General features: G+C 41.1%; 1 protein-coding gene across 1 annotated transcript in view; it reads left to right on the top strand.

Moving 5' to 3' along the window:
- NYX (nyctalopin) overlaps window positions 1-93 on the top strand; it is a 30,362-nt gene extending 30,269 nt beyond the window's left edge. The window contains exon 6 of the mRNA XM_026012227.2: window positions 56-93. The gene's annotated coding sequence lies outside the window, so the exon portion shown is untranslated. The remainder of the gene's footprint in view (window positions 1-55) is intronic.
- The last annotated feature ends 9,834 nt before the right edge of the window (window positions 94-9,927 follow it).

Below are 9,927 nucleotides of genomic sequence, written 5' to 3' on the forward strand. Positions count from 1 at the left end.
TCGCGCCCTGGGCCAAAGGCAGGCACCAAACCGCTGCGCCACCCAGGGATCCCAGGCTACAATTATTTAAAATATACTCTGTATTGAAATTTCAACAGTTGTTGGAGTGATTTTCTGGGCAGTCATTCTTTTTCCTCTGAGTGGGGGAAAAGGTTCCTTGTGTTCGTTTGATCGCAATACTCAAAATTGCAAATCTGCCGATTGACTTTAAGGTTTTAAAATGAATTCGCTCTGCAAATGTCTTACTTTTCAAATGTGAGAACCAGATGAGGTCAGAAATGTTGTTTGTTCAAACCATGTGTTGTGGCTATGGTAACTGAGTAAGGATCACGAGAATCCTGGAGACCAGATCTCTGCATTCGGGTAACCATGGAAGGCCACAGCGGACATGCAGCCCGTGTTACTGAGGAACAAGATGCCGCCTTGGAAGGAATGTCCTTCCTTTCATTTGGAGCCGGTTCCTCAGAGTCAGTCTCAAAGCGCTGCTCCAATTCTGCCTGGTGGTTAGATGGCCAACTTTTTAATGAACATTTGTCTGACTGAATGTTTTTGAACAAGTATCAACACTGAAATAGCCTCCGGGGAGACAGATTTTTTATAGAACTATCCAGCCCAGTAGAATTATGGGAACGTGGGAGTTACTTACTGCCAAACAGATCCAGAGTTGCCTGGAACGGGTTCCCAGTGAATTGTGGCCATTATGAGCTTTCATGCAAGAACAGGGAGTGGAGTTCCCAGTTTTGAGTTCATTACGTTTCCCACCCCATTATTGGCTAATAGTACCTTGAGAAATCCTTAGGTGCCATGGATTCTGCTAAGGCAAAGTAAGTGTACCTGTTGGATGGGCCATTTTATGCCGTGGTAACCAAGAATCCCCAAACTTCAGTGGTTTCCCGAGGGTCATTTCTCGCTTATGCACATGGGCTTACGTGCTCTGCCCCTTGTAGCCACTTAGGCACCCAAGCTGATGAAGGATCTGCCGTTTTCAGATATTGTTATCCAAACATGAGTTCTAGGGGTTGCTGCAACAGAGAAGGAAAGCTTGGGAGAACCAGGCATTGCTCTCAGATGCTTCTACCCAGATGCAACTTGTGTTACTTCTCACCCTCCTTTGGTCAAAAACGTCACACGGCCATACTTAACTTCACCAAGGCAGGGAAGTGTGGTCCTCCTGTGTGCCCAGAAAGAGAGGAGAACTGGGGACTTTGGTGAACACCAGCAATGCTCTGGAGCAGCTCCAGGCAGCTCACCTGATAGAGTCAAGCCTGGGCTTCTCAGAATTGTCAGAGGACATAGAGGCTTGAGGGGGAAATCTGGTGGGCAAGCCAGTATAAACAAAACCCAAAACACTGGTATATATACATAACACTTAAAAAGGTTGGGACTGTTGCATCTTTCTGGCACCCCAGCTAGGCTTTGAACACAATATTTGCTCCAGCCAAGAGGAAGGCTGTGGCTTCACTGAATTGGTTCTTTCAAGAAAGGGGAAAGAAAATGTAGAGACAAGGTTCATATTTTTCCCTTTAGAAAACATGTTTTCCACATAAACAGTATTCCAATCTTTGGAAGCTCGATTTTTGGAAAATTTTCTCTCAGTGAGCTCCTTGGCTATTTCTAAGAGGTCTCCCTGCCCAGGATTCATGGGGATGACCAAAGCCCCCATCCACCAACCTCTTTGTCAGGACACCAAAATGCTGCCCTCTAGGGGACACTTGTCTGCTGGGCACAGCTGTCTTTAGCCATTGGCTCCCCCTGACCCTGTTCTCCCCTTCAGCCCTCTGGCCAAAGGACAGCTTAGGTTCTCCCCCTGGATCCCTCACAGCACAAAAGTGAAGGAGACCTTTCCAAAGGATCAGTGTCATGGAAGAGAAGCAAGTAGCCCCTCTGACTAGTGTTGGATGTGGCTTTTGGTGGAATCCACAGACATTAAACCCCTCAGGGGCCCATGTGGCTGGGCCTAATTCCTCTCATTTTCCCATGATCCCCTCTCCCCCCACTGGAAATGCCCAGGCTTTGCTGTGTTTCTGAGACAAACTCCCAGGGAGGACTCTTTTTTTCCTTATCCGGCAGGATAAAGCCCACCTCCCCACTCTACAGGTAGCAGCCAGCTTTGCCCTCTGCAGCATGCCCCATAAGATGTCCCACACAGTTCCACGGTGGGGTCCACGAGAACTGAGGGGGCTAGTCAAGTCCAGAAATTCAGCCCACCCCCCTCACCCACCACCAGTCCCTTCTTCATCATGGTACCATGTTGCTTGCAACTGTGGTTCAGAGCTCCAAGAAAACTAACAGCAGTTCCAGGGACACTGTTAAAGTAACATTTCTGGGGCAGCCCTGGTGGCCCAGTGGTTTAGTGCCGCCTACAGCTCAGGGCGTGATCTGAGACCTGAGTCCCATGTTAGGCTCCCTGCGTGGAGCCTGCTTCTCCCTCTGACTGTGTCTCTGCCTCTCTCTCCGTGTCTGTCATGAATAAATAAATAAAATCTTAAAAAAAATAAAGTAACATTTCTCTCCAAAAAAGCCCCCACATCCGGGAGACTGAGAGACACAGCTCTGATAAAAGATACAACAGTCCCAACCTTTTTAAGTGTTACATATATATACACCAGTGTTTTGGTTTTTGTTTATCTTGAAAGATACTCTGTGTTTCTGTTCTGAAAGAGGACCCTTCACTTCCCTCTCTGAGATTGTGTTTGCCTCCCAAGAGTGAGGGGATGGATCCTGCCTTTCTGTTTGTACTGGGCCTGAGGGCTTCACAGAGCAGAGGACAGTCTCAGAGGAGGCCCGCCCAAATCTCCATTCCAGGGGCTAGAAACTGCTTGTGACATTAAATTTTTCTGGGTTTCAGAAGTCTGAAAGCTCGTCCCTGCCAGTGTGGCCAGGAAAGGCTGAAGGGGGTAGCTGTTATGCCAGGGGACTGGTGGTATTTTTATGGTTTAGGCAGCAGTAATAACTGGATCTTAACCGCCCCCCTCCCCATTCCCCCCATCTCACAGGGGCTGATTAGAGGAGTCATGAACAGCCTCTGGTTTCAAAGAACACTTTGGCATCTGTCTCCATGTGGCCTGAGGTGCGAGGCTGCAGTGAAACATGGACCCCTGCACCAGGTGCCTGGCTGCACCTTCAGCTGCTGAATGAACGTTACTTTTATTCCTTTCTATTTGTGTTCCAGGCACAGAAAATTTAGAAGCACTTAGATAAACATTTGCCATTTTTCAAGGGAGTTCCCTTGAAATGTTGTTGACGTTTATATCTGTCATCTTGAGAAGAGAAAAAGTTTTTGCTCAGCCGGACAGAGACACCAAACTGCTGGGACACCTACAGAGGACTTATCTTATGGTTCCCGGCAGCTTAGCAGGAGTTCTTTGTGGGCATATGTGACCTCATGGCCGAGGCTCACTCACAGCTCACTCAGGATCCTTCACTCACTTAGGATCCATTCAATGGGTCTTGGCATTGGTAGTGGCAACCAGCATTAAATAATAGAGACAAAGTAGGTGGGGAAACATTAGCACATATCACTAAAGTTATGTATGTATGTATGATAGTTAACAGAACTATTTAACTAGTTAGTTAAACTAGTTTAAACTAGTTAGTTTAACTATTTCATTAAACTTTGGCTTCAGTTATATATATGTGTAAGCATGCCTTCTTTGTGTGCCCCAGAACACATATGAAAATGCATCTGTCACCGTGGCTCATGATCATGAATATCTGTAAGCCAGTGTCATAGATCAATTTGATTCCTTACTTGTTTTCAAAGAGCTTGGGGTTGAAAGTAAAGTGCAGGCCTCTATTTCATTTGTTGATTATTCTTCCCCCAGCCAATTTATTTTCTTGCATCTCACCACCAAAAAGTATATTTGCCTTATTTATACCCTATTTAAAAACCTAGTTAGAGGGGCGCCTAGGTGGCACAGTCGGTTAAGCATCTGCCTTTGGCTCAGGTCATGATCCCAATGTCCTGGGATTGAGCCCCATGTCGGGCTCCCAGCTCACCAGAGAGCCTGCTTCTCCCTCTGCCCCCGTTTGTGCTGGCATGCTCTCCTTGCTCTCTCTCTCTCTCCCAAATAATAAATAAAATCTTAAAAAAAAAAACACCTAGTTAGATCAAAAGAAGTAAGATTGGGGGTTTTGAAGAGCACCTGAGCAATTAGGATCAAGATGCTCTTTCATCGCCTAAAGAGGCAGGGTGAAGTGATGTGTGCAGACCAGGTGGCTAATGACTATGGGGTCCCTGCAGCGAGGTTCTGTAGAGGCCTGCAGAGCACTAATGGCTGTTTCATTTAATAAGTTAATAACTAATAATGAGAACATCTTAGAATGACCCTCTTGGTGTCTCACGGTGACATCTATTATTAAAATATCTAATAACATGAATAAAGAAAACCCAAGGGTAAATGATTACAGAGATTATGATAATTTTGGATAAACTTTGCTATGTCACCTCTGGGTGCTGTTCCTAATATTATATTTAACTGCCTTCCTAAAATGTTTCTAATTCTTCTTTAAAATGCTTGTTGCCCTGGAATTCAAATGGTAACCATTATTAACTACCTATTATGTGCCAGATAGTGCCTCATCCTCTAATTCTCTCACTTAGGCATTGTTATCCCCATTTTACAGATGTGGAAGCTGAGGTTTAGAGAATTAAGTGACTTGCCAAAGGTCTGGGACTAGTAAATGCCAAAACTGGGATTTGAATCCAGGTTTCAAAGCTCTAGACCCAGAGTAAACTTCCCTGTCTTTAGATAGTGATGTGACACTTTTCATCTCTGGGAAGCCTTCTCTTCTGAAGCTAATAGTTGAAGTTCAGAAGAAATGAGTGAAAGAGGATTCCAAAAGAACTATACACCATGATCAAGTGGTATTTATTCCAGGTAAGCAAGTCTGCTTCAACATTTGTAAATCAATGTAATCTACTATATCAACAAACTAAGGAAAAAAAATCATGTAATCATGACAATTAGTTCAGAAAAAGCATTTGACAAAATATAATGCCTATTCATGATTAAAAATGCTCAGCAAGTTAGAAATGGGGGAATGACCTGAATTTGATAAAGAAACATTCATAAGAAATCTGTTAGCTAATATAATACTTACTGGTGAAGGACTAAACACTTTCCCCTAAAATCAGGAATGAGGTGAGGATGTCCACCTCACCACTTTTTTTCTTTTTCTTTTTTTTAATTGGAGTTCAATTTGCCAACCTATAGCATATCACCCAGTGCTCATCCCACTCTCACCACTTTTATTCAATGTAGTACTGGAAGTTCTAGCTAGGGTGGTATGTCAAGGAGAAGAAATAAAAGACATACATATTTGAAAGGAAGATATAAAATTGTCCTTATTTACAAATGACATAATTTTCCACATAGGGAATTCTAGATAATATGTAAAAAAAATTCCTAGAGCTAATAATATTCAGCAAGATCACAGGATGCAAGATCTATACACAAAAATCAATTATATTTTGGGGCACCCGAGTGGCTCAGTTGGTTAAGTGTCTGACTCTTGATTTCAGCTCAGGTAATGATCTCAGGATTGTGAGATAGAGCCCTGCAATGAGCTCTGCCCTCAGTAGGGAGTCTGCTTGAGATTCTCTCTATCCTTGTCCCTTTGCCACTCCCCCTGCTCTATCTTTCTCTCAATCTCTCAAATAAATCTTTAAGAAAGATCAGTTATATTTCTATATAATGTACACATGAAAACCAAAATTAAAAACACTGTACCATTCACAATCACTCCAAAGAAAATGAAATTATTACATATACATTTAACAAAACATAGGGGTGCCTACGTGGCTCAATTGGTTAAACATCCAATTCTTGATCTCAGCTCAGATCTTGATCTCAGAGTTGTGAATTTCAAGCCTGGCATTGGGCTCCACACTAGGCATGGAGCCTCCTTAAAAAAACAAAACATGTATAGCATTTCTATGAAATGTTGATGAAAGAAAGAAGATTTAAATAAATGGAGAGACATACTGTATGGATTGGAAGACTCAACATAGTAAAGATGTCAGTTCTTCCCCAATTGATCTGTAGAAGTAATGTAATTTCTATCACAATTTTAGCAAAGTTATTTGTAGATATAGACAAGCATATTCTTGAACTTATACAGAGAGAAAGAGGCTATAGAATAGCTAAACCAATCTTGACAAAGAAGAATAAAGTGGAAAGAATCCACGTGATGTTAAGTCTTACTATATAGCTATAGTAATCAAGACAGTGTGATATTGTCAGAGATAGGAATATCGAAACATAGATCAATGAACAGAATAGAGAACCCAGAAATTGACCCACACAAATTGGCTCAGCTGATACTTGGTAAAAGTGCAAAAGCATTTTGATGGAGGAAGGGTAACCTTTTCAACAAATGGTTCTGGAGCAATTGGACATCCACAGGCAAAATAATGAACTTTGACCTAACCCTCACACTTTATTAAAAAAACTTAACTCAAAATGAATCTTGGAGTTATATGTAAAATATAAAATTATAAAACTTTGAGAGGGACGCCTGGATGGCTCAGTGGTTGAGCCTCTGCCTTTGGCTTGGGTCATGATCCCAGGGTCCTGGAGTCAAGTCTCATACCAGGCTCCCTGCGGGGAGCCTGCTTTTCCCTCTGCCTATGTTTCTCCCTCTCTCTTTGTGTCTCTCATGAATAAATAAAATATTTAAAAAATAAATAAAACTTTGAGAAAAAAATAGAGAATCTTTGGAATCTAGAACTAGGCAAAGAGTTCTTAGTCTTGACATCAAAGGACAATCCATGGAAAGAAAAATGGACAAATTGTATTTAATTAAAATGAAAAAGTTTTATTCTGCAAAAGCCTGTATGAAGAGGATGAAAAGACAACCTACAACCTGGGAGAAAATATTTGCAAACCACATACCCTACTAAGGAATTTGACATCTCAATGGTAAAAATATAAACAGTGTAATTAGAAAATGGGCAAAACAGAATAGATAGCCCAGAAATAAATCCACGCATATATGATCCATTAATTTATGACAAAGGAGGCAAGAATATATAATGAGGAAAGGACAGTCTCTTTAATAATGGTGCTGGAAAAGCTGCACAGCATTGTGCAAAAGAATGAGACTGGATCACTATCTTACACCATACACAAAAATCAACTCAAAATGGATTAAAGACTTGAGTATAAGACTTGAAACCATAAAACTCCTAGAAGAAAACAGTAAGCTCCTTGACATTGGTCTTGGTGATGGGTTTTTGAATTTGACACCAACACAAAGGCAACAAAAGCAAAAATAAACAAGTAGGGCTACATCAAATTGAAAAGCTCTGCACAGCAAAGGAAATCATCAATGAAATGAAAAGGCAACCTACTAAATGGGAGAAAATATTTGCAAAGCATATATCTTATAAGGGGCTAGTATCCAAAATATACAAAGAACTCATACTGCTCAAAAGCATAAAAACCCAATTTGATTAAAAAATGGGCAGTGATCTGAGTAGACATTTTTCCAAAGAAGGCATATAGATGACCAACAGACACAGGAAAAGATGCTCAACATCACTCATCATCAAGCAAATGCAAATCAAAATCATAATGAGCTATCACCTCACATCTGTCAAAATGGCTGTTATCAAAAAGAAATAACAAGGGTTGGTGAGGACATGGAGCAAAAGGAACCCTTGTGCACTGTTAGGAATGTAAATTGCGGGAGGCACTATTGAAAAGAGTATGGAGGTTTCTCAAAAAATTAAAAATAGAGTCATCATATGACCCAGCAATTCCACTTCTGGGTATTTACCTGAAGAAAACAAAAACACTAACTTGAAAAGATAGCTGCACCTCCGTGTTCACTGCAGCATTATTTACAATAGCAAAGATATGGAAACAACCCAAGTTTCCATTGATGGATGAATAAAGAAAATGTATATTTGTATAAATATATACATACATACACACAAAGAAGAGTGATTCAGGGACGCCTGGGTGGCTCAGCGCTTGAGCGTTTACCTTTGGCTCAGGACATGATCCCGGAGTTCCAGGATCGAGTCCCACATCAGGCTTCCTATATGGAGCCTGCTTCTCTCTCTGCCTATGTCTCTGCCCCTCTCTCTCTGTGTCTTTCATGAATAAATAAAATATTTTAAAAAAGTGTGATTCAGCCATACAAAAGAATGCAATCTTGCCATTTGTGACAACATAGGTGGACCTCGAAGACATGATGCTAAGTGAAATAAATCAGAGAAAGACAAATACCATATGACCTCATTTATGTGGAATCTAAAAACAAAAAATAAGCACATATATACAGGGAATAGATTGGTGGTTGCCAGATGCTTGGGGTAAGGTGAGTGAAATGGTGAAGAGAATCAAAAGGTAAAAATTTCCAATTATAAAATAAATAAGTCCTGTGGATGTAATGTACAGCATGGTATCTATAGTTAATACTGCATTGCACATTTGAAAGTTGCTACAAGAGTAAATCTTAAAAGTTCTCATCACAAGAAAAAATTCTGCGTGTATGGTGACTGATGTTAACTAGAGCTATTGTGGTGATCATTTTGCAATATATCAAATTATGCTGTATACCAGAAACTAATATAATGTATTGCAATTATACCTCAATTAAAAAAAAAGGCCTGGGTAGCTCAGTTGGTTGAGTGTCTGCCTTTGGCTCAGGTCATGACCCCAGGGTCTTGGGATCAAGCCCCACATAGGCTTCCTGCTCGGTGGGGCCTCCTCCTGTGACTCCTCTGTTTGTGCTCTCTCTCTCTCTCAAATAAATAAATAAAATCTTAAAGAAAAAAAGGTGGAGTGACTGGCTAGCTCAGTCAGTAGAGCATGCGATACTTGATCTTGGCATTGTGAGTTTGAACCCCACGCTGGGCCTAGAGACTTTAAAAAAAAAGGTAAAAATAAATGGACAAAAGGCATAAACAGACATTTTGCTGAAGAAGATATACAGATGGCAAATAAGCACATGAAAAGATGTTTAACATTAATAGCCATTAGAAATATGCAAATTAAAACCACAGTGAGATAACACCACATACTTATGAGAATGACTTGATAAAAAATAATGACAACACCAAATGCTGGTGAGGCTGGGGAGAAATTGGGTCACTCACGCAGAGCTGGTAGGAATGAAAAGGGTATGGAAATTCTGGAAAAAGTTTGGCAATTTCTTCCAAAATTAACATGTAGCTACCATACAACTCAATAGTTGTACTCCTGGTCATTCACCCCAGTAAATGAAAATTATGTTCACACAAAAACCTGTACATGAATGTTCATAGTAGTTTTATTCATAATAGCTAAAAACTGGAACCAGCTCAGATGTCCTTTAATGGTGGAATGGTTAAACAAACTGTGGTATAGCTGTAACAAGGAATAATACTCAGCAGTAAAAAGGAATGAACTAGTGATACGCAGAACAACTTGGATGAAGCTCCAGGGAGTTATGCTTAGTGAAAAAAGCCAATCTCAAAAGCTTACATATGTTAGATTCCATTTCAATAAGATGTTTGAAATGACAGCATTTTAGAAGTGGAGACTAGGGGGTGCCTGGGTGGTATATTTGGTTAAGTGTCTGACTCTTCATTTCAGCTCAGGTCATGATCTCAGGGTTGTGAGATTGAGCCCCATGTCAGGCTCTGCGCTCAGCGTGGAGTCCACTTAGGACTCTCTCTCTCCCCTCCTCCCTCTCCCTCTCTGAAGAAAGAAGAAGAAGAAAGAAGAAAGAAGAAAGAAGAAGAAGAAGAAGAAGAGAACAGATCACTGGCTGCATTGGGTAGGGACTGGGTTGGGGGGGATATGGGTGTGGCTCTAAAGGGCAATAGGATGGATCCTTGTGATGGAATTGTTCTGTATCTTCTCTGGTCATGCATACATAAGCTTACACAGGTGATAAAATTGTATGCAACTAAATACATACACTACACACAAG

This window comes from Vulpes vulpes, chromosome X (assembly GCF_048418805.1).
Source record: "Vulpes vulpes isolate BD-2025 chromosome X, VulVul3, whole genome shotgun sequence".
NCBI lineage: Eukaryota > Metazoa > Chordata > Mammalia > Carnivora > Canidae > Vulpes > Vulpes vulpes.